Below are 6,567 nucleotides of genomic sequence, written 5' to 3'. Positions count from 1 at the left end.
GTGCATCACTAAAACTGCTGAGCCCATCTTAATGGCTATAAAGAAAGAACTTTTTGGGAGATAACCCATGTGTTTATTTTGCTACAGTACTTTGTTTTATATTTGTGTCTTGGAAGTTGTTACTACTGTAGCAACCTCTCCTTATCTTAGTTTTATTGCATTGTTGTGCCAAGTAAAGTCTCTAATACAAGGATGATACTAGATTTGGATTACTGCGCAGAAACAGATTTTATTTCTGTCACGAATCTGGGTCTAATTCTCTGTAGGTAACTCAGAAAATTATGCCAATTTACGTGAGTGATCCTCAGATATGTACACAACTTTCATTAGTTTTAAGTTTTCTCATCTGAGCAAGTCTGGTGCCTGTTAAAAATACGTCTTTACGAACTGTTCTGTTTTGACAGATTCTGCCTTTTATTTCGCATTGCCTGTTTTGTCATGCTTGATGGATTTTTCGATTCCATTGACTTTCAGTAGCTTTGTGCAATGTCCAGAAGTGTTAAGAATGATTGTGTCACCTCTGAACATGTGAGTTTTTGATTATGCACTAACCCTCTAATGAGTTGCTTTGAGTTTGGTGTGGAGGAAGTTTTCAAGGGTCAAGAGAGGAGGATGATATACTACGATCAAGGAGAGTGAAAGCTCTAAGCTTGGGGATGCCCCGGTGGTTCACCCCTGCATATATCAAGAAGACTCAAGCGTCTAAGCTTGGTGATGCCCAAGGCATCCCCTTCTTCATCAACAAAATTATCAGGTTTCTCCCCTGAAACTATATTTTTATTCCATCACATCTTATGTACTTTACTTGGAGCGTCTGTTTGTTTTTATTTTTGTTTTGTTTGAATAAAATGGATCCTAGCATTCATTGTGTGGGAGAGAGACACGCTCCGCTGTTGCATATGGACAAATATGTCCTTAGGCTTTACTCATAGTATTCATGGCGAAGGTTGAATCTTCTTCGTTAAATTGTTATATGGTTGGAATTGGAAAATGATATATGTGGTAATTGGTATAATATCTTGAATAATGTGATACTTGGCAATTGTTGTGCTCATGTTTAAGCTCTTGCATCATATACTTTGCACCTATTAATGAAGAAATACATAGAGCATGCTAAAATTTGATTTGCATGTTTGGGTTCTCTAAGGTCTAGATAATTTCTAGTATTGAGTTTGAACAACAAGGAAGACGGTGTAGAGTCTTATAATGTTTACAATATGTCTTTTATGTGAGTTTTGCTGCACCGCTTCATCCTTGTGTTTGTTTCAAATAACTTTGCTAGCCTAAAACCTTGTATCGAGAGGGAATACTTCTCATGCATCCAAAATCCTTGAGCCAATGATACGTCTCCGACGTATCGATAATTTCTTATGTTCCATGCCACATTATTGATGATATCTACATGTTTTATACATACTTTATGTCATATTTATGCATTTTCTGGAACTAACCTATTGACGAGATGCCGCAGTGCCAGTTCATGTTTTCTGCTGTTTTTGGTTTCAGAAATCCTAGTAAGGAAATATTCTCGGAATCGGACGAAATCAACGCCCAGCATCCTATTTTCACACGAAGCTTCCAGAACACCCGAGAGCTGCCAGAGGGGAGCCCTGGTGGGCCCACACTTGTGGCCGGCGCGGCCAGGGGGTAGGGCGCGCCGCCTTGGTGTGTGGCCCCACCAGGACTCCACCGACCTTGCCCTTCCGCCTACTTAAAGCCTCCGTCGCGAAAACCCTATCACGATCGACGAAAACCGCAAAAACCTTCCAGAGCCGCCGCCATCGCGAAGCCAAGATCTGGGGGACAGGAGTCTCTGTTCTGGCACGCCGCCGGGACGGGGAAGTGCCCCCGGAAGGCTCCTCCATCGACACCACCGCCATCTTCATCAACGCTGCTGTCTCCCATGAGGAGGGAGTAGTTCTCCATCGAGGCTCGGGGCTGTACCGGTAGCTATGTGGTTCATCTCTCTCCTATGTACTTCAATACAATAATCTCATGAGCTGCCTTACATGATTGAGATTCATATGATGATGATTGTAATCTAGATGTCATTATGCTAGTCAAGTGGATTTTACTTATGTGATCTCCGGAGACTCCTTGTCCCACGTGTGTAAAGTTGACAGTGTGTGCACCGTGTGGGTCTCTTAGGCTATATTTCACAGAATACTTATTCACTGTTATGAAGAGCATAGTGAAGTGCTTATTTATATCTCTTTATGATTGCAATGTGTTTTGTATCACAATTTATCTGCATGCTACTCTAGTGATGTTATTAAAGTAGTTTTATTCCTCCTGCACGGTGTAATGGTGACAGTGTGTGCATCGTGTAGTACTTGGCGTAGGCTATGATTGTGATCTCTTGTAGATTATGAAGTTAACTATTGCTATGATGGTATTGATGTGATCTATGCCTCCTTTCGTAGTGTGAAGGTGACAGTGTGCATGCTATGTTAATACTTGGTTTGGTTATGTTGATCTGTCATGCACTCTAAGGTTATTTAAATATGAACATCGAATATTGTGGAGCTTGTTAACTCCGGCATTGAGGGTTCGTGTAATCCTACACAGTTAGTGGTGTTCATCATCCAACAAGAGGTTGTAGAGTCTAGCATCTATCTATTTATTCTGTTATGTGATCAATGTCGAGAGTGTCCACTAGTGAAAGTATGATCCCTAGGCCTTGTTCCTAAATACTGCTATCGCTGCTTGTTTACTGTTTTACTGCATCTGTACTTCCCGCAATATTACCACCATCAACCACACGCCAGCAAGCACTTTTCTGGCATTGTTACTACTGCTCATATATATTCATACCACCTGTATTTCACTATCTCTTTGCCGAACTAGTGCACCTATTAGGTGTGTTGGGGACACAAGAGACTTCTTGCTTTGTGGTTGCAGGGTTGCATGAGAGGGATATCTTTGACCTCTTCCTCCCTGAGTTCGATAAACCTTGGGTGATCCACTTAAGGGAAAACTTGCTACTGTTCTACAAACCTCTGCTCTTGGAGGCCCAACACTGTCTACAGGAAAAGGAGGGGGCGTAGACATCAAGCTATTTTCTGGCGCCGTTGCCGGGGAGGAAAGGTAAAAGGCACTCATACTCCGGTCCCAGGTAAATACTTTTCTGGCGCCGTTGTGTGTGTGCTCGAAGCTATTTCCTTTAGATCCTGCAATTGCATCTTTTTGTTTCTTGTTTACACTAGTTAGGCATAATGGAAAACAACAAAAATATGAGAGATCTTTATGAACTTTATCTTGAATTAGGACATGATGTGTTTGAAGAGAGAATTAAAAAACCCATGGAACTTTATATGCATGCTAATGGGAATGTTATTAATATGAATGCTTTGAACAATATTGTTGCTAATGCTATGGAAAATTCTAAGCTTGGGGAAGCTGATTTTGATGAGCATGATATTTTTAGTCCCCCAAGCATTGAGGAGAAAATTTACTTTGATGATACTTTACCTCCAATTTATGATGATTATAATGATAGTAGTCTTTTGGTTCCACCTGCTATGGAGGTTAAATTTGATTATGATTACAATATGCCTCCTATATATGATAGCTACTTTGTTGAATTTGCTCCCACTACAATTAATAAGAATGACTATGCTTATGTTGGGAGTAGTAATAATTTTATGCATGAGACTCATGATAAGAATGCTTTATGTGATAGTTATATTGTTGAGTTTGCTCATGATACTACTGAAAGTTATTATGAGAGAGGAAAATATGGTTGTATAAATTTTCATGTTACTAAAACACCTCTCTATATGCTGAAATTTTTGAAGTTACACTTGTTTTATCTTTCTACGCTTGTTGCATTATGCCTACATAACTTGTTTATTTACAAGATCCCTTTTCATAGGAAGCATGTTAGGCTTAAATTTGTTTTGAATTTGCCTCTTGATGCTCTCTTTTGCTTCAAATACTATTTCTTGCGAGTGCATCATTAAAACTGCTGAGCCCATCTTAATGGCTATAAAGAAAGCACTTCTTGGGAGATAACCCATGTGTTATTTTGCTACAGTACTTTGTTTTATATTTGTGTCTTGGAAGTTGTTTACTACTGTAGCAACCTCTTCTTATCTTAGTTTTGTGATTTTTTGTGCCAAGTGAAGCCTCTAATCGAAGGTTGATACTAGATTTGGATTTCTGCGCAGAAACAGATTTCTATCTGTCACGAATCTGGGCTGTTTTCTCTGTAGGTAACTCAGAAAAATATGCCAATTTACGTGCGTGTTCCTCAGATATGTACGCAACTTTCATTAGTTTTGAGTTTTCTGATTTGAGCAACGGAAGTATTTATTAAAAATTCGTCTTTACGGACTGTTCTGTTTTGATAGATTCTGCCTTTTATTTCGCATTGTTTCTTTCGCTGTGTTGGGTGGATTTCTTTGTTCCATTACCTTCCAGTAGCTTTGAGCAATGTCCAGAAGTGTTAAGAATGATTGTGTCACCTCTGAACATGTGAGTTTTTGATTATGTACTAACCCCTCTAATGAAGTTTATGAGAAATTTGGTGTGAAGGAAGTTTTCAAGGGTCAAGAGAGGAGGATGATACACTATGATCAAGAAGAGTGAAAAGTCTAAGCTTGGGGATGCCCCGGTGGTTCATCCCTGCATATTTCAAGAAGACTCAAGCATCTAAGCTTGGGGATACCCAAGGCATCCCCTTCTTCATCGACAAATTATCAGGTTCCTTCTCTTGAAACTATATTTTTATTCGGTCACATCTTATGTGCTTTACTTGGAGCGTCTGTGTGCTTTTATTTTTGTTTGTGTTTGAATAAATTGGATTACATCATGCTTGTGTGGGGGAGAGACACGCTCCGCTGTTGCATATGAACACATGTGTTCTTAGCTTTACTTTTAGTGTTCATGATGAAGGTTGATTGCTTCGTTCATCATTATATGGTTGGAATCAGAAAATGCTACATGTAGTAATTGGTAAAATGTCTTGGATAATGTGATACTTGGAAATTGTTGTGCTCATGTTTAAACTCTTGCATCATATACTTTGCACCTATTAATGAAGAAATACATAGAGCATGCTAAAATTTGGTTTGCATAATTGGTCTCTCTAAGGTCTAGATAATTTCTAGTATTGAGTTTGAACAACAAGGAAGACGGTGTAGAGTCTTATAATGCTTTCAATAATTCTTTTATGTGAGTTTTGCTGTACCGGTTCATACTTGAGTTTGCTTCAAACAACCTTTCTAGCCTAAACCTTGTATCGAGAGGGAATACTTCTCATGCATCCAAAATCCTTGAGCCAAACACTATGCCATTTGTGTCCACCATACCTACCTACCACATGGTATTTCTCCGCCATTCCAAAGTAAATTGCTTGAGTGCTACCTTTAAAACTTCCATTCTTTATCTTTGCAATATATAGCTCATGGGACAAATAGCTTAAAAAAACTATTGTGGTATTGAATATGTACTTATGCGTCTTATCTCTTATAAGTTGCTTGTTGAGAGATAACCATGTTCCTGGGGACGCCATCAACTATTTCTTTGTTGAATATCATGTGAGTTGCTATGCATGTTCGTCTTGTCTGAAGTAAGAGTGATTTATCATGATCAAATGGTTTGAGTATGCATATTGTTAGAGAAGAACATTGGGCCGCTAACTAAAGCCATGCTCCATGGTGGAAGTTTCAGTTTGGACAACAAACCTCAATCTAATATATGAGAACATTAACTGTTGCTACATGCTTATGTATTAAAGAGGAGTCCATTATCTGTTGTCTATGTTGTCCCGGTATGGATGTCTAAGTTGAGAATAACCAAAAGCGAGAAATCCAATGCGAGCTTTCTCCTTAGACCTTTGTACATGCGGCATAGAGGTACCCCTTTGTGACACTTGGTTGAAACATGTGCTATGCTATGATAATCCATGTAAATCCAAGCTAATTAGGACAAGGTGCGGGCACTATTGGTATACTATGCATGAGGCTTGCAACTTGTAGGATATAATTTACATAACTCATATGCTTTATTACTACCGTTGACAAAATTGTTTCTTGTTTTCAAAATCAAAGCTCTAGCACAAATATAGCAATCGATGCTCTCCTCTTTGAAGGACCTTTCTTTTACTTTTATGTTGAGTCAGTTCACCTATCCCTCTCCACCTCAAGAAGCAAACACTTGTGTGAACTGTGCATTGATTCCTACATACTTGCATATTGCACTTATTATATTACTTTGCATTGATAACTATCCATGAGATATACATGTTACAAGTTGAAAGCAACCGCTGAAACTTAATCTTCCTTTGTGTTGCTTCAATACCTTTACTTTGAATTATTGCTTTATGAGCTAACTCTTATGCAAGACTTATTGATGCTTGTCTTAAAGTACTATTCATGAAAAGTCTTTGCTTTATGATTCAATTGTTTACTCATGTCATTACCATTGTTTTGATCGCTGCATTCATTACATATGCTTACAATAGTATGATCAAGGTTATGATGGCATGTCACTCCAGAAATTATCTTTGTTATCGTTTACCTGCTCGGGACGAGCAGGAACTAAGCTTGGGGATGCTGATACGTC

The sequence above is a fragment of the Lolium perenne genome, chromosome 1 (assembly GCF_019359855.2).
Source record: "Lolium perenne isolate Kyuss_39 chromosome 1, Kyuss_2.0, whole genome shotgun sequence".
NCBI classification, from domain to species: Eukaryota; Viridiplantae; Streptophyta; class Magnoliopsida; order Poales; family Poaceae; genus Lolium; species Lolium perenne.
The sequence above is the reverse complement of the archived record's forward strand: the minus strand, read 5'-3'. Positions refer to the sequence as shown.